The 19699-nt window shown below is 39.9% G+C and overlaps 1 protein-coding gene across 1 annotated transcript in view; it reads left to right on the top strand.

Moving 5' to 3' along the window:
* MTARC2 (mitochondrial amidoxime reducing component 2) overlaps positions 1 to 14843 on the top strand; it is a 41271-nt gene extending 26428 nt beyond the window's left edge. Inside the window, exons 6-8 of the transcript XR_006280236.1 lie at positions 7855 to 7917; positions 11065 to 11203; positions 11792 to 14843. The gene's annotated coding sequence lies outside the window, so the exon portion shown is untranslated. The remainder of the gene's footprint in view (positions 1 to 7854; positions 7918 to 11064; positions 11204 to 11791) is intronic.
* The last annotated feature ends 4856 nt before the right edge of the window (positions 14844 to 19699 follow it).

Below are 19699 nucleotides of genomic sequence, written 5' to 3'. Positions count from 1 at the left end.
ACCTGCCTCTGATGATGTGGGAATCTACAGTGGAAAGATAGCATGTCCAAAAGGGTTTATGGTTTTGTGTAACTGGATAATGTATTAACCTGGCATGTATTGATGAATGTAACTTTAGCATAAATTTCTCATGTACCATTGACTTCTAACGTAACAATGTTTAAAAATAAAGAACCATACTGTATCATTGAGCTTCAGTAAAAACTCTTTCTTGTTTTCACTGGGGCTTCAGCTTAAACTCTGATGGCAGGATATGGCCATGAAAAATAACAATGCAAAGCAGCCATCTGGCTGGCTTAATCAGCTCTTTGAGGATTCTCCCTGCGTGGAAGAATCCTCAGGTGGTATATGGCTTTGAGGCGGCGATAATTTGGTTGGGAACTAGAATAGGCAGTTGTATGTAAAAAGGAGGCATAAAAGAATCTTTGTGGCCCCTGCCAGTCTTCTGCCAATCACGGCTCAGTTGGATCAAAGGATCTGGTCTACTGTATTAGTGGATCCAGAAGCAATGTTAGAAATGTTGACATTAAACAGTTGCTTTCTAGACATTAAGAGTGTTTACCTAGTTAAGGGAATTTTCCTCTTGCTTCTTTAAAATACATTTGCAACATTTCATTCTGAACAGTGGTGTCTCGGAGGTAAAATAAATCGGAACAGTTCACTTTCAGACTTAATCCACATGGTTTGGGGGTTTTTTTTTTGTAATCTGCTGCAAGGTGTTTGCACTCGATATGCAAGGCAGCGAGTGTGGTGATGCGGTAGCTTGGTGACTCACCTTCTTGAACAGCAAACCATATCGATTGGTACGTTTTGAGTCTCATATGGCACCAAAGAAATCAAGCAAGATTTAGCCTCCTTTTTGATCAATTGATAAGATTAGACAATCAGTTTTCCTTGTGATAATCAGGTTTTTTTTTTAATCTCATTTTTTTTGTTTGTTATTTTGTTCTGTTTTTCACCCCTCCTCATTCTTTTTACATGAGTGGACTGAGGGCTGAGGAATTAATTAAGGAATTAGTTGGTGGTGGTATAGAAAAAATCAGGAGCAAAGGGGTTAAATACTATTTAAAAAAATATTTAGTATAATTATTATGAATCCTATATTTTAATTGCAATTGGATTGTTGTCTTTTAACATCTAAGAATGGAAGTAACTATCATGCAACATCATGTTTTAATATATTTTCAAGCATTAATATTCTACAGGTGATTGGGGAGTATGATTTTTTGATGTATATTTTGGGGCTTTTCTCCATTCCTTTGGACAGATTGCCTATCCTGACTGTGGTCCAGCCTTGATAATCTCAGACATTTCCATGGAAGATCTAAACACCAGGCTGGAGAAGAAAATAGGCGTGCAATTTTAGGCCAAATATTACTATTTTGGGTTGCAGAGCTTATACAGAGGTAAATAAAATACTTTAATATTTGATACTGTTAGGCTTGGATTTGTTCTTCAGTAACTTCTTTCCTAAAGTATTGGGATAAAATGTCTAAAGCTCACCTTGGAAAGCATGCTGTGAATCTGTGAGAGGTGTTAGGGTTTGTGGATAAATAAACTTAATTGTCATTCATTAAATTAATAGTCCAGGATAAAACACACATTTTGGGCAGCAAACTAGTTACTATAAATATGGCTTTGGTCTTGGGGGATGGGAGAAAGGAGAGGTACAGTATAGCTACTATAGATTCATGGTAAAATTTATGTATGTTTGTGGGGCTGGTGGAGACAGTCATGTGATAGATAAGTACAAGTTCTATTTGACAGTTCTGTAATACAGTGGTTCCCAACTTTTCTGGGTGCAGGGAACCCATTTGTAAACCTTGATGGCTTGTTGCAACCTAGTACATAGCTTTAGTGCAAAAAACATCTGGTTTACTAAATATTTCTCACCCACGATATATGATATACACATTAATGTAATAAGTACTAAATAAGTGTGCCATGTGTATCACAGCAGAGGCTCCTGCGGCTCCTGTGCCATGAGGCTGGCTGGGTTCAGCTCCCTCCCCTCTCCAGGCATTGTGACCTCCAGGTTTACAGCACCACCCAAGTTTGGCCCAGGCTCCCAGTGGGGGTGGAGGTCACCAGCCAGGGCATCGGGACCGGGTGCATGGTATCGCAGCACCCCCACTCACTCAAATTTGACCTGGATTCTCCCTCATCATCATGACAGAGAACTGACTGGGCCAAACCTGTGTGGTGCTATGATCCTGTGCACCAGGTAGCAATACCTGGAGTGAGGACAGCAAGCCCAGCCAGCCCTGAGGAACTGGAGACCCAGGAGCCATTGCTGAATGTGGGGTGGGCTCTCCAATCCCCCCTGGACCTTCAACACACACTCAGGGGCAGGACCCAACCCCCACCCTACAGGTCTCCCACATGACCCTTTGACATATTCTGAAGACCCAGTTTTGGGTTGCAACCCACCCTGGTCTAGTGCTACTGCTATAGTGCCTGGATTTGCTTGTTTTGCATCAGTGTTGCAAGAAGGTTGAGTTTGCACTCTGTTCTTAAATTTCCATTTCTCATCTCCCCGCCCCCTCCAAACCCCCCACCAAAACCCCGTGGTAGAGGCACAATATATACCACTATAAAACTCAAGAAATATTTAATGCCATATTCAAAAGAAGACATCCTAATTATTGTACTTTCATGCTGATGGTGTCCTCCAATAAAGAGATTAATAAATGTAGTTTAGCTAAAAACAGCCATATGTCAATTTGAATAACTAGCTATGGTGTGTGTACTCTAATCTGTTTTTTACTATCTGTGACTAGAAAATACTCTTTGCAAAAGGTTCTGCTCTGGCATTTCTGAAAGGATGAGGTAGCCTACCTTGGCCTTACAACTGCAGCAAATCTTTTTCTAATCATCATTATTAAATAATCTCTCAGATGGCTTGCATCATGAGTCAGGATTTTCCAGTTTTATAAACTGTGCTGTACGTAAAATGCATCTGTACTAACTTGGACGTTTTTGATCCATCCAGCACCCAGTTGTTCCATAACTACACCCCAATTATTTGCCTCTGGAAGATGATACAGAGAGGGGGAGGTGTGCAAAATAGAAACAGCATATATTTGAGTATTATTCTAACCTTAATGCATTGGTTGAAGGTGACTGCATTGATCTGTAATCCCTTTGGTGTCAGGAGTTCAAACTCTGCCAACAGTGCAGTACGTTTTTGTCAACCATCAGTGCCAAGAGGTAAATAATTGACGCAGATCCCCTCTAAAACCTGAATCAAACCTTTTCCAAGGCTAGAATAAAAAGTAACTTTCCCCCTCATCATTTCAGTTTTGTGTATCATTGTTTTTGTTTCAGTTGCACCCATAGGTGCCGACTCTGTGGGTGCTCCAGCCTTGGTATACCAGACAAGCTACCCCACCCCAGCAATTCTCCCTTGCCAGTGGCCCTACTGATCAGCTACTTTGTTGCCCATTCCTGCGAGATCTCTTGCAACTCTTTGCAGTTTGCATTGGCCTTAACTATCTTGAGTAATTGTGTTATTTGCAAATTTTGCCACCTCACTGTTTACCCCCTTTTCCAGATGAGTTATAAATATGTTGAACAGTATTGGTCCCAGGACAGATCTCTGGAGGACACCACTATTTACCCCTCTCCATTCTTAGAACTGACCGTTTATCCCTACCCTTTGTTTCCTGTCTTTTAATCCTGTCTCTTCGCTCTTATCCCGTGGCAGCTTACTTTGTTTAAGAGCCTTTGGTGAGGGACCTTGTCAAAGGCTTTCTGAAAGTCCAAGTGCACTATATCGATTGGCTCACCCTTGTCCACATGTTTATTGACCCCCTCAAAGAATTCTAAGAGACTGGTAAAGCATGATTTCCTTTTACAAAAGCTGTGTTGACTCTTTTCCAACAAATCACATTCATTCATATGTCTGATAATTCTGTTCTTTGCTATAGTTTCAATCAATTTGCCTGGTACTGAAGTTAGGCTTACTGGCCTGTAATTGCCAGGATTGCCTCTGGAGCCTTTTAAAAAAATTGGCATCACATTAGTTATCCTCCAATCCATAGTAATAATTGCAACTCATCACCTACCTACCTTTTATAAAATAGCATCTGTGAGTTCTGGTGGGAACAGGAACTGGAAATGTGGACAAACTGTCTGATGTACTGGAAATCTATTGGAAACAGTCTAATTGTGCAGACCCATGAGGTTTACGTATGTGTGACAATAGGAGCTGAGATTAATTAAACATTTTTTTTAATAATCAGGTCTCTCCAGGAAAGTCTTTCTAAGGTGAGAGAATGTGGACGAGACTAAACTGTCCCTAGCTAAAATATTTAAAATGAGCTGCTAATAATTCAAGCCACATAAAATCATTTATTTGTGGTCTTTAACAAAATTTACATATACTACCCAGCTAATACACGCCAAGTGAAATGTGAAGTGCGTGTTGTAAAGTTGGGTAGCAATGTTTTGTTTATGGGTGACATGGCACATTTATGGTAAGCTTCTGTTTTCAGGTACATAACTTCTTGAAAATGTTCTTTGCACTGCAGTTTCTCATATTTATTCTCAGCCTGATGGTGAATAGTTTTAGTATAATTCTGTGCATCTCACTGAGTTATTGGAGCTGGTGGGAAATGAGTTTTCTTCAAGTGTTGAAAAAATTATTCAGATGTATTTTTGCCCTCTAGTGGAAAAGGCTTAGCTTTTTTATCTTATTGTTGCAAGATGTAACTACTTGCTTTTTTCTCTTTTAAAAAGTCAAAATGCCATGAAATGTTATGCAAAAACTATTAGCATTATGATCGAGAACCAATAATCAGAATTTTCACTGCAATGGGTACTGTCATATTGCATGTTTATGTAGCAAGTCATAAACTTAATGGCATATACAGAACTAGAACAGTATATACTTTGTTTCAGAGTAGCAGCCGTGTTAGTCTGTATTCGCAACAAGTACTCCTTTTCTTTTTGTATATACTTTGTGTGTGAGAGAGAGCTAGCTACTGCTGCTGCTGTAACCTTGATTTTCCTGACTCTGTTGTGTGAATGCAGCATTACAGATGAGACCTTAACTTTTTTCACTGATGTTTTTAGAATACCACTTATGAACAGGTAATTAGGCTAAAACATATGAGGTGTGAAGTGTTTGAGTACAGTAACTTTTACTTTCCGATGCTGTAACACATTTTGAGAGACCACATTGCCATCCTGTGGTGAAGTGTGTGTGAAGCACTCCTGGCATCACACTAAACTAAGATGAGTTTCATGCATGATGTACTGTGATTAGGAGTAGACAGTTGGGAGAAATTAATGGATTTTCTCTATGTAATACATTCGGGGGAACAGGCTTATGAAAAATATACTCAAGTATCTGTTTATAGCTCTTTGGAAGAGCAGGAAAACTATTCTGAAATATGACTGGTAATTCCTCTTATGAAATAATATTGTGGCTTCCGTCTGCAGGTCTTTGTGCAGTTCAAACACATTAATTTAACCTTATAATAACCCTGTGGTGACAGGTAAGTGTTGACTCTATTTTACCGATGAGCAAAGTGAAACACAACATGTTAAGTGATTTGATAAAGACACAGAGGCTAAGGTGTGTATGAGACTCTCCAGTACAAAAGCAGGAGTAGGAGAATAAACTAATGTCCAAACTTCTCAGTGCTGTTGGGTCATGGAGTAGGGCACAGGACTATGAAACTGGAGACTTTGTTTCAATTCCTTCTCTTCCATTGTCTTATTCAGTGACCTTCAAGCAAGTAATTTAAGTTACTTCCTGACCTTGTCTTCAGTGGAGTAGATGAAAGGAGACAAGGGGGAGAGAGATGAATTTTAAACGTCTTAGGTGGTCAAGTAAACCCAAGGCTTCATGTGGAGATTTACCTAACCGGCTAACTCACTATAAAACTGCAGTTTGTCTTGTCTACACAAGGATTTTAACATGTTAGTTAACACAGCTTTTTTCCTAGTTTAGGCCTGGCCTCAGGACCTTCGTTTCTCCATGTGTAAAATAGGGATACTGCCCACCCACCTTTATAAGGCATTTGAGAACCGCAGATGAAAGTACTAGCTAAATATTATCATTGCTGGAAATGTGGATCTAGGCTCCCAACCCTGCAGCGTCCAGTTGTTTGTGCAAAGGGACTCCCTGCCCCATACAGCTGCAAAGCTCCTTCCCCATTCCTGATACCACCGTTTGCTGGCTCCCCTCAGTTCTGCTCTGTGATTGGATTTAATAATGGCTCAGAGAGCATTAATTCTCCACCTGTTTTCCTGCAGCTAGTTTGTAGTTTGAGGGGTATGTGCACTAGGGAGCATGTCAGTTAATTCTGCTCCCTTCTGGCCTCTTTCTATGCAGCGCAGTGCTCATGCGGATGTTTTGCAGAAGAGGAAAAATGTCTAAGTGTGAGGGAATGGACAGTATCTTGTCTTTTTCTCACTGTCAGCATGTCTAAGGTGGGTCACAGCTGAGAATACCAAATTCAGGACAGACTGTGTGAAACAGGGCAGATACACTCCAAACTGGTGTTCATTCTGTCATTAGAGATCACCAAGCCAGTAACAAAAGTGAACTTCTGTATCACCACACTGCTTAATGAGAAGTCAAAAACACAGTCCCCTTAGCTATTCTAGCCCCTGGCTCACCATCCAGACAACCAGAATTTATGATGAGAGGTTACTGAAAACCAGATTAATCATACATTAAGTTCTTCTGATCCCAAGGGACCAGCTAGTTAACCGGGTCAATATATAACTCAGATCTTACCCCAAAATCATGCTTAGAGTCAATCCTTCCATAACTATAAACTAAAAGTTTAATAATAGAAGAAGAAAAAGAAGAGAGTTATAAATAGTTAAGGACTCATGTACATTACGAGTGATTTTCAGAGACTGTAGGTCAGGATCATAGCAGTAATGTAAATCTGCTAGTTTGTAAAAAGTCTCTCTGGATTCACCCAGACAGACTGGGGGTCATTCAGTTTCCTGTTTAAAGTTTCCTTATTACAAATCCAGTCCAGAGATGTGAAGCAGGAAAGAAAACAAAGCAGTGATGTCACAGCTTGCAATTTATAGCCCAGCGCAGGTACATGAAAAGATTCTGGCCCAAGACGGAGTCCAGGGTCACATGAGCATGGAAAGTTACCGGTAAAAGATGGAGTCTTAGGTCACATGTCCTCATCACATGTTCTCACATGCTTTGCTGACTTGCAGGGGTGGCCATTCTCCCATGCTGTCTGACGCATCCACAGGAAAGGCTTACTGGCCATGATGAGTTTCTTTAATGGCCCATTATAAGATTGGAGTGTCCTTAATGGGCCATCATCACATAGCTGTCTATCCCTGATGTAACTGTATCTGAGGGGTGTCGTAAACTCAATACTTGTTTGATACAAATATGTAGCCAGTATTCATAACTTCAGACACAAAGATGATACACACATAAACAGGACTATCATACTTAGCAATTCATAACTTTTCTGTTGATACCTTATGTGACATACTTTGTGTAAAATTGATTGCAACTTTTTAACAAGGGTGACTCTATTAGTGTACCTAGCCATACTTATACAGCATCATACTCCCTCTGCATGGGACCACTGGGGCTTTCCCTGTGGATCTGGTCCCTTGCATACAAGCAGTTATGGGGAGCCTACAAGACTTTTCCATGACATCCAAGACATTTTGAGAAGTGTTTGTGAATGTCAAGCTAAATATACAGTGCTTAATTTACTGAGGATACCTGGGATGGGATCCTAACTGGTAATGTGGAAATGAAAGAGGTGATGGCTTGTGGGAGGTAGGTCTGCATTATTATACAAGGAGAATAATCGGCTGTTTGCATATTCTATGCTTAATGTTCTATTGCAGGTGTATTTTAACAACTGTTGACCCAGACACTAGGATCATGGACAGGAAGGAGCTACTGAAGAGGTAGCTAAAATATTAATATATGCTATCATGTGCCAGCAATGCCCCTCTGCCATGTACATTGGCCAAACTGGACAGTCTCTACATAAAAGAATAAACGGACATAAATCAGACGTCAAGAATTATAACATTCAAAAACCAGTAGAACACTTCAATCTCTCCGGTCACTTGATTACAGACCTAAAAGTTGCAATATTACAACAAGAAAACTTCAAAAACAGACTCCAACGAGAGACTGCTAAATTGGAATTAATTTGCAAACTGGACACCATTACATTAGGCTTGAATAAAGACTGGGAGTGGATGTGTCATTACACAAAGTAAAACTATTTTGCCATGTTTATTTTTCCCCCCTACTGTTCCTCAGACGTTCTTGTCAACTGCTGGAAATGGCTCACCTTGATTATCACTACAAAAGGGGTTTTTTCTCTCCTGCTGGTAATAGCTCACCTTACCTGATCACTCTCGTTACAGTGTGTATGGTAACACCCATTGTTTCATGTTCTCTGTGTATATAAAATCGTCCTTCTGTATTTTCCACTGTGTGCATCCGATGAAGTGAGCTGTAGCCCACGAAAGCTCATGCTCAAATAAATTTGTTAGTCTCTAAGGTGCCACAAGTCCTCTTGTTCTTTTTGCGGATACAGACTAACACGGCTGCTACTCTGAAACCTAAAATATTTCCTAAAACCTAAAGTAATTCTAATCAGTTACGTATCCAGTACAGTTTTATTAAATTAAAATGTATTAATGATGGCTGGGTATATGGGTCTATGGGTATAGCTGACACTTCATCAGTTTATACTAACTTAAAGGTGGGTGTATATGTGTGTATACAATATATAGAACACATGTGATTGTATCCGTCTCCCTCTGATACTTTGTGTGGCACTTGCCTACTTAAACTGTGAACACTTTGATGCAGTGACTAAGGGTATTTCAACACAGAAAAGAAAAACCCGGGACTGGCCAATGCCAGCCAACTCAAGCTCATGGGGCTCAGGCTGTGGGGCTATTTCACTGCTGTGTAGACTTCTGGGCTTGGGCTGGAACCCGAGTTCTGGGACCCTCCTACCTCATAGGGTCCTAGAGCCCAGGTTCCTGCCCAAGCCTGGACGTTTACACAGCAATGAAACAGCCCCGGAGCTGAACCCCGTGAGCCCCAGTCACCTGGCATGAGCCAGCCATGGATTTTTCTTTGCTGTGTAGACACACCCTCTGTCTTTACATGTGTTTGTACAGTGCCTAGCACAATGGGGTCCTGGTCCTGATTAGGGCCTATGGGGGCTATTGTCATATAAATATTAAGGCCCCATTCATGAAAGCCTGTGTTGAAGTGCTTTTCCAGATAGGGTTGCTTTCATGAATTGAGGCCGAAATAAAGTATATGCATATGCTTATTGCAAGTTATTTTAAAGGCATTTGCAATTTGTCCCCAACATAATTCAACCTTGTAAATTAGATTTTTTATTTTAAGTAGTTAAAAACAAACAAAAACCCCTTCATCTGCTGGAATGGGCTGTAGTTAAAGTTCTGCAAGGAGAATATTTTCAAACCATGTAATAAAAGGGACAAGTAATCGAGATGGCGATTGAACTAGCCTTTTACCTTTTGAAGACCTGGGACAAATTCCATCTGTGGTCACAATGAAAATAATCCTGAGTATTTATGTAGTACTTTATATCTTCACAGTGCAGTACCAACCTCTGTGGTTTCTTCTTAGTTTTCATTTAAGCCTGTCAAAACCCACAGCACATTATGGTACAATTTAGTCTTATAGCGTTCCCTAAAAATGTTTTTAAATGGATTCATTCTTTATTTCAGTTGCTGCTTTTTGTGGTTCACTTACACATTCCATATTTCAGCAGCTCATTATTTAAATATATTCTGCCTGAATTACTGGCCTTGTACTTACCATCTTAGGGATGTTAGAGGTGATGGTGGATAATCCCTACTAAGCCATATGTACAATGTCTGACGGCAGCAACACCTGGAAATAAAGAGCCATCTCACTTGAATACGGAAAACAGGATTTGGCCTGTGATCTCAGATCACTTTCTTACTGTCAGATCATCTACTGACTTACTCTATCCTTTTCTACACTATCTCATTGGGTAAAGGCCCTACAACAACTTTCAATTTTAAGCTTAGTGACTTTCTTTTCTGAGCTCTGAGTTTTCTGTGAACTTTTTAGTGTTTCATGTTAGCTTTCCTGACCTTATTACTTAAGACAAAATGTGTATTTATATACACACACACACTTTGTCTTAATTATACATTATTTACATACACACAAATGAGAGTGAGAGATGTATGTAAAGTTGTTTAACACTAATAAACAGGATCCTGCCCAATTCTGAATTTTTTTATTCTGACAAAACTCTATTGACTTCAATTTTTCCTGCTTTTTTATCTGTTTTGGTAAACTGGAAAGCAGTAGTACATCTCCAAAGTAGAAAAGTGGGCCTAATAATAAGGCTAATAATAATAATAATAAGAAGAAAAGTGGCCTAATTGTAATCTATCCAGTTACTTTTCTCTACACTGAACTATTACACAATTACATCTATCTAAACTCCCTGTAGCTAATACTCTGTAAAGCTTTGCAACAGAGCACAGCAAAGTCAGTGCTTAGTATTTTACTGCAATTTTAAACTATCATAAGTATAATGAAGCACAAACTTCCAGGAGATGGAGTCAAAAATTTGGGTGAGAGAAGGTTTGACCTCTATGATATCCCAAAGGGCTGATTCAACTGGTGCTGAGTGCCCTCCACTCCTGGCTGGCGAGACTTTAATACTTGGCAGCATTGGACCCTAAATCTGGGCTAGGTAAATGGTTGTCAGAAAACATTTTCCCTACAGCTGTGGTTTTCCAGATGTCCATGCAGTGAAGCTGCATTTTATTCTTTTTGTCAGCTGTTTGACAATGCTGCTGCTTTTTAAATAAATACAAATGTTAAGATCCTAAATCATTAATGAAGTAGAAATACACTTTAAAACCACATTTGAAAATAGTTTCTCTTATCCACTTGACAGATCCTGAGTTCAAGATTCTATTACATGAGTTAATGTCACACATGCCTGAACATTTCAGGGAGCTTTGCTCCTTACACTATTTACATGTTTGTGATGTCTGTAACTCTTATAGGAAAACCAGAGGACTCTGAACTTGGATTTTCTCAGAGGGATAGGAGGAAACTTCGCCATCCCCCATAAAATGTGGATAATGGTACTGACCTCCTTTGTAAAGCACTCTGAGATCTATGATGACAAGTGCTATATAAAAGGTAGGTGGTATTATTTGCTGTTTGTAATTTATCTGCCAGTTTGTTTCATTATGTTCCCATAAATCAGTGGAAGTTTGACTTAAGTCACTTAAGTCAATGGAAGTTTTGCCATTGATTTCAATGGGAACAGGACCAGGCCTTTAATTATTTAAGAATGTAAGTATTTATATTTATATATTTATTTTTACAAAGCACTTCAGTTTACTTGTAACCTGAAGAAAAGTACACAGTGAAATATGTGCAAGAGATAAAACGTATTAAACAGTCTCATAGGAGATTATCCCCATATGTACTTCCCTGGTCTTTGCATGCCCACCTCCATTAAGCAACCGGTGTTAGTCATTCCTCTGAGTGGTCTTTAAAAACAAGTTTCACTGAACTTTAAATCCTGCTGATTGTAATCTGCTACCACCGGAAAGGTAAAGTGAAGTAGCTCCAAGCAGAAATGCAGATAGGCACTACAAACACTTTTATGATGCCACTGCATTTTATCCTCTTTCTTAACATGAAGAAAATGCTATTTTCAAACTGTGCTTTTAAAGCAGCAGCGTTTGTTTTGCCATAAGCGACTAATGCCCCTCTCTGTAGGTACTGGATGTGTGATCCCACTCTGAAGCACAACATCTACGAATCAGCTCCACTGTTCGGGAGTCTTTTTGGCACTGATAAAATTGAAATACTTCAGGTTGGAGATCCTGTGTACAAGATAATTGAATGATGGAAGATACCTCTTAATGGAGAAATTTACCCTTTTATTTGTCTGCAAATAATTATTTTCTGATCATTGTTTCTAAAATCACTGTTAGTCTCTTTTGGATTTAGTTTTGCATTGCACAGGCCTTTGAAAAACATATTATTCTCAGTTTGACCTAACGAGTTGCCAAAACATGCTCAGATCATGCTACCAGTCAATGTGTTAATGCTTAATCCTGAATTTTGCCTTCCAGCAATAACCCAATCTCCATGACAGATATGTAATGAAAAATACACCTAAAATTAATACAAAAATATATTTAAAAATCACATCGTTGGGGAAGTCATGAGGCAGGAGGAGTATGACAACTTTGTCTTACTGGAGTTTTTCTTGAAGTCCAGTATAACCAAAAACTTTATTTGGCGTATAATTTCTTGACAATGAGAAGATTGGAATGGTTTTGCTTTCTTTTCCATCTAATTACAGCTTGGAAAATAGGAGAATCCATCCCTGAGAAATTACGCTGCAACAGCTGTAATGTAGAATAAGGACTAATAGCAGCTAAATTTACTGTTCTGGGATATAAAGAGCCATGATCTTCTCTTTTCCATGCATTCTTTCCCTTTCCCTATTACACCTCTACCCCGATATAACGCGACCCTATACAATACAAATTCGGATATAAAGTGGTAAAGCAGCTCTCTGGGGCGGGTGGGGCTGCGCGCTCCGGTGGATCAAAGCAAGTTCAATATAACACGGTTTCACCTATAACACAGTAAGATTTTTTGGCTCTCGAGGACAGCGTTCTATCAGGGTAGAGGTGTATTTGTTCAACTCCTGCCTCTTTCCCATACAAATCTGTCTTCTCAAGTGTGACGTCTCTCTTATTTGCTTCCTCTTTTTCTCATCTTGTTCACCTTTGCTGCTTACATTATTCATTCCCTTCTCTTCTCCGTACCTTGCTCTGCAGTTTCTACAATGATCCACAGAATGAAATATAAAAACATTAATCATCACAACACTGCCACGATACAGGCAGGTACTGTACATATTGGCTGAAATCCTGTCTCTGCTGAAGTCAGTGGCAAAACTCAGATTGACTTTAATAGGGCCAGAATTTTACCCGTTATGTAGACAGTTCACCAGTGAGAAAACTATGGTGAAAAGTTTTAAGTGTCTTGACCAAGGTCACAGAAAGTAAGAGTCAGAAGCAGGGTAAGAATGCAGGATTCTGTTTCTCTCTGTTCTGTGCACAGCTCACTAGACAATGGTGGCCAGAGGCTACATTGGCTACTTATCATCAGATACCTGGGCAGAAGCCAGTAGAAAACTTGCAATGGCCCTGAAACCATTAGCAGGTCTTGTATGAGGACCAAGAGGTGATATACCATACAACACTGAATTGGCCCACAGTTTACCCATATTTGATTTAACCATGTCAATGAGATTTTGGCTCCCAAGTGCCTAAATCACTTTTAAAAATCAGGATAAGGCTCCTAAATCAGTTTATGTTGCAACACTGAGAGCCAAAACATCTAAATACCTTTACAAATCTGGGTCTCTGGCTGTATGAGACTCTCTTATGGTTAATGTTTATCATTCTTTTATTAACAGCATATTAGAAATTACATGGTCTAGACACACCACCAGTCAAACAGCAGTCGCTTTTATACCACCATCATGCCTTATTTAATGATTTTGTGCTTGTCCAATTTAGATTGTAAAATCCTTGGGGCAAAGACCTGTCTGAAATATGACGTATAAAGTGAGATGCTCATCTCTGGAACTCTAGAAACAGTAATGGACACATAGAAATAACTATTAAACTTACTACAGTGTCAGTGCCCATGAAAGGGCAGATCATATAAGCATTTTGTATACACTAGCACATTTAATAAAACTGGAATGCATTCCAGAATTTTTTTCAGCCTTAACTGTGAATTTCCTTGCATTTGTAGGTTTAGCTTAGACTCTTAAAGGGACCCCCCCCACCCAATCTTGAAATTTTAGTCAACTGCAAAGAAATGGGTTTAAAAAGAGTTTCATGTACTGCATCTGCCCCTGAGGCCTTGCAAACTTTTATGGGTTTACAATCAAATTTTCCTAATTTTTTTTTAAACGTTTTCCCCTCTCCTGTTGTAGTTTGATAGACCCATGCAAATAGGGGAAAGTGACTCAAGAGGGAATGCAATGACACAGACCATAGACAAAGTTCTGTCAAATGCAAAGTAAGCAAACGGAAAAATAAGTTGTAATTTTTTTCTCTGCAAGCTACTTTTTCAATAGGATGATGAAGAGTTAGTTGGGAAAATATAGCTTAAAAGTTGCAGACAAACATAATTTTATTTTTTAAAAGGCCACCATCAGTTTAAGTCCTGTCTCTGCACTTAGGGCAAGTCTACACTTGAAACGCTGTACAGATGCACCGTTGTGGCACTTCAGTGAAACTACTACTATGTCGACAGGAGAGCTTCTCCCATTGGAGTAGTTAATCCATGTCCATAAAAGGCGATAGCTATGTCAACGGAAGAAGCTCTCCCATCGACACAGCACTGTCTATACTGTGGGTTAGGTCGGTATAACTGTGTGGCTCAGGGATGTGGATTTTTCACAGCCTTGAGTGCCATAGTTGTAACTTTGTAGTGTAGACCTGGCCTTAAGCATTTTAGTAACTGCACACAGGTAATCCTTTGAGTTCAAAGAGTTCATAAAGTTTCACACCTGCATACATTGCAGCGCCTGTGTGTTGTTTATGATTTATTGTTCTATTGAAATGAACTTTTTTGTGTGCTGGCTTTTAGTCTCTCTCCCTCGTCCCGGCCCCATCTCCACCCCCATACAGTGATGGTTCTCTGAGATTTTTACACCTGCTAGGTCTCAGGTTGAGCTTGGTAAATTTGTCCATATGTTGTTGTTTATTTCAATAAAAATACCAGATTACTTCCAGAAAAATCAAGCAATCTTTTTAGTTTCTGAGCACAGGCTCATGGGACACCCAAGGACAGCTGTAAAGCTCTTCTTTTCAAGAAGGTCTGGTTACTGTCAGTTAGGAAAGCTCTTGGTAAACAAATGAGTAATTGATCGCTCAGCTTTCACATAGCTACTGCGTTTCTGGGCCCACATGACTCATTTGTGAACCATTCCTGTCGTCCTAATGCCATAACATTGGAGAAATGATGATTGTTTCTTGGAGATTCTTCCATGGACATAGTTGCCAAGACCAAAGCTGTAATGGTTTGTTATGATGACCTTTGTTATTCCATTAGGCTCAATTGCTTAAAAAAAATGTGTGCATACTTTAGGAAAGTTTTTACCCTTTACATTGACCTGACATCATAGTTTATACTACAAAATGTATTAATGACAAAGTAGTGTTTTCATGTCAGAAGGACAAATTTTAACAACTATAATCTGCCCTTAGTCATCATAAATATAAATGTAATGGTAAAACAGATCTTGTTAATGCAGCCAAGACAAATGCTAGGCTATATTTCAAATCAATTGAGGCACTAGCCTATACACTCCAAGCTTTTTGTGTAGCTTGAAATACACTATTGTCAAATAGCTGTTAACATGAATTTTCCAATGTTTTTTGTAGACTAGTAATGACCTACTTGATGCAAACAACCCAGGCATTTTTCATATATTGCCTGAAGAAAAGTGCATGTTGTTGAGGAAACAGAGGGGATATAAGGAGAATTAAACTGACATCTCTCATAATATTCACTACTTTTAAAAAAATAGACAATATGGTTTTCAAGAAATCTTGGAAACATGACAGAGCTGGCAAAATACATTTTACAACAAACAGTTCCATCTGCTATTTTAAGAAGGTTTTATTTCCCTGTTTCATTTTACTAGGGGTGTAAAGGCAATTGCAAAAAAAGATGCTTTTAGCTGGCCTCATTTCAGTGTCAGATCCTGGGAATGATGATATGTGTTAGGCCATTGTCTTTTCATCGTGTCTCTTGCTCTATATGTATTAGCTAGTGTATGGCATCAATCCTCAATCTCTTTTTTGGAAATGTGGGGAGGGTAGCAATGGTAAACAGCAAACCACCAAGACTCGTAACTAACAACATTTCTGTTGAAGTATAATTAGACAGAAAAGTGACTGTAAAATGTGCACATTATATTCAACAGAACTGTCCCCTATTTGTATTCGGGGACATATCTGCTTATTGCAGGGATAATACAAACACGTTTTTATTCCTTTCTGCTGCTCTTAGCACTATAGGGCCTGCAAGCTGAATGAAAGAGGTAGGCTCTGTTTTGACTTCAACAGAGTTAACTACATACTAAAAGCAGGTTCACATTCTGCCCCAACTTAGACCTTTGTCACCTCTTCAATGGAATTGGTTGCACAGAGCTAGCAGAGTTCAGAATGTGGTCCCGTGTTGCTAGTAGTGATTTACGAACCAGAAAGATCACAGCTTTCTAGCTCCACGTTGTGTGTAGGGCTAGCAGTTAAAAAAAACTCTTGTCAAATGAGTAGATATGCTCTGGAAATATTTGAGACAACAAATACAGAACCCTCTGGTTCTACTTCTACAGATTCCCTTTTCAGAATAGCACAGCACTTCAAGCCTCTGTGGCCACAAGTGATACCAACACGCTCAAGCCTAGTGTGGTATTATATCAGGATGTAATATTCCTAGTGATGTAATATTCCTAGTTTGCCTCAAGGATTAATAGAAAATCATTTGACCAACTAATCACCTTAACTTTCCATCCACTGGCCTCATTAAAAATCTAGGAATAGGATTTTAATGGAAGTAGGGTTAGGCTGACACTGAGTGCTTTTGAAAAGTCCACCCTTTCTGTATAGGATTGTGAGCAAGCAACAAAGGGAAATTTCCATTCTCTACTTGCTGGACAAGACAAGCAAAGAAAAGAGACATAAAAAGGGGAAATGGACCAGAAATGCTTCCTTCTTTTAATAGTGGCACAGAGGGCAACATTTATACTATGCACAACTACACTGCTAATAAAGTATGTCCCAGAATATATGTCCTAACCAGAGTTAAGTCTGGCACACAGGAGCAATTCTTTACTACTACCAAAAAATCTCTAATAACTTTTAATTACTGTGTGCAGGAAGACACAGCATAACATTTCTCTGAAAGGAAAAAATTTCAAATGCATACCATTATTCAGTGCAAATGGGAAAGGGTGTATTTAGACACTCATCATTGAGATTTTTAGACCTAAATCCCTATGGAAAACAATATGCCTTTTAGGAATCCTGGATGCAGAATGACTTTGCTTCATCTCTCTGCTGTTTAACTACTGTATTATTTAACTACAGTTTAAGTCCCTGGAGGGAAGGATGTAATAAATCTTTAAGTATTTGTTCTGGTTTATGACTGAGGGAAACTGTATAACATTAAATCAGATGTTATAAACATTTGCAATAGAACATTTTTCCTACTTGGAACATCATGGCATGAAGTTCTTGAGGGCCTGGTGCTTTTTTAAAGTGTAATTTTATTGTTTTAATCGAAGGCAACATTCCCCTTGACTTTGCTGGGAGCTGAACTGGGCCCTATTATACCAAGCCTGTGTTATCCAGTACTTCCTTTACTCAAATGTAGAGGGCAGTCAAGTACAACAGACCTTTTGCTATAATGCTAGCCCTGAGAGCTAAGAAATGTATTACAACCTTCATATGTCACACGCTCTGTATGCATATTGTATGTATTATTAAGTGGATTTTTAATAAGCTGCTGTTTAATTTGAGAACAAAGTGATGCAAGTCCATAGTACCCCCCATGCATCATAATTCTTTGGAATATAAATAGTGATGAGCGAACCTCACTGGGGGGGGCCTGATCCTGCAAACCCTCATTCAAGTGAATAATTCCTTCAAAGTCAATGAGGCTACATCTGGGAATAAGGTTTTGGAAATTTAGGACAACTGCTTGGGGGGTCCCATTTGCAACTGATATATACCTAACATTTGTAAATTTTACCAGAATGACGTGACGTTTTTGCAGCTGCAAAAGCAGGCTAGAAATCTCCTGAGCACACACATTCTCACAGGTTTTCTGGTGTGCAGGGCTGGGAACACTGAGAACAGCCTCTCTCCTTGCATCTACACTGCAATTGCACAAACCCAGGCCTCAGACCCAGGGTCCCAGGACCCTACAGGGCTTGACGGTCCGAGTTTGAGTTAAGCCAGGACCCAGGGTCCAAGCCCTATTGCTTTCCAGTGTAGATGCAGCCCTGCTTGACTCATGTCTGAGGAGTCAGCCAGAAGTATCCTACAATTCCATGGGACAACGTCCTTAGTCCTCGCTATTCCAACAATCTCTATTAAAAGCAGAAGCCACCACGCCCTTTGCAAATGGCAGCAGCTCAGGTCAGCGTTAATCCATTCTCTTCTGATCACTGATCTGCAAGCATACTATGAGAGAGCCTCCTGGGTTTGCCATGAAGAGCCAACCGATCAAACCTTTTGCAAAGCAAGCTGCTTCCTAGTAACATGCAAGGCAGGCAGTAAAGTTTTCCCCCAGTGCACCATGGTCCTAGGGCTAGAGCGGCCACATTTCAGGGTGGAGGTGGGAGTGGTAGGGACTCTGGGACAAGGTTACTTTGATTCAGGTCTGCACAGAGCAGTGTGGACACTAGAGCCCTCAGTTCAAGCACGGGTTAGAAAAGTTTTAATAGGGTTAAAATACAATGTAGATGCTCAAGCCCAGGGTTCACTAACAGATCAGCTGACTTGAGTCTCATTAACCCTGGGCTTACATTGCAGCGTGGACAAACCCTGAGTAGTGGTGTAAGGTCTATGATGCAGAGTTGAACAGTTCTGCTTGTCTACAGGTAGAGGGATAAGTGCCCATAGACCCTAGCGTATTAATTATTTTCATTGTTGGATATAATGGCAGATGTTGGGACAAGGTGCAGTAGGGCATCGAGTTTCTTTCAAAATTTGCTGGGTTGGGCAGGTAGGGATTCAAACCCTCCCCATCCTAAATTTAAAGTCTCCTCTATCCCAGCCCAAAAGGGGTTGGGAAAGAGGTGATGGATCCCATCCCTAATACATCAAGCCTCAAACACCTGCATGCCTCAAACCCAAAATCTACTCCCACATTTTCATGCATACCAGAGATCCCATGGCCTTGCCCAGCTCCCAAACCCTTGAACTTCTCAGCAGCAGTTGCTGCAAGGCAGTTTTACATTTTTTTCGAACAGAACACTGTGTCATTCCGAAAATGTGGCTGCAACGTAACAAAGATAAAATCAATCTAAATAACAAAGGCTGCTGTACCGATAGGATTGGATCAGTGTGGAGGCACTGTGGATAGGTGGTTTGGGGATTCCCAGCTACACAATTCTGGAGTCACTGTGGCATAATTTAGGTCTAAGGTGCTGGATTGGGGACATGAATTACAGTGTAGCTGCTCATCAAATCAACTCTTACAAAAGCGCCACAGTTCAGGCAATGACATCGCTCCCGAGATGACATTTTCAATCTGATTGCACACATACTCCCAGCTGTGATGCATTTGTTCACCAGTGTCATGTTTTTGTTTTGGTTCCTATTTAGTTTGGTGAGAGCTCAGCCTCAGCTCGTGAACATCTGGAAGCAAAGGAATGTTCCATTCTCAGACAAGGTGGGGGGGTGGGGGTGATGGCTTGTTCTGTAAGATGTAGTAAAATCCATTAGCAGCCGGTCAATGCTTCATTGGGAAGCAGTCTGAAAACAGCACTTGATGGTGCCTGAGGAAAGGGAGTAAGCTAGATGGGTAGAGCCCGTTGGTTGGATATATCCACCACACACCCAAGCTTCCTTTCAA

Source organism: Dermochelys coriacea, chromosome 3 (assembly GCF_009764565.3).
Source record: "Dermochelys coriacea isolate rDerCor1 chromosome 3, rDerCor1.pri.v4, whole genome shotgun sequence".
NCBI lineage: Eukaryota > Metazoa > Chordata > Testudines > Dermochelyidae > Dermochelys > Dermochelys coriacea.
Note: the sequence above shows the minus strand (reverse complement) of the source record. Positions and strands in the feature narration are given on the sequence as shown.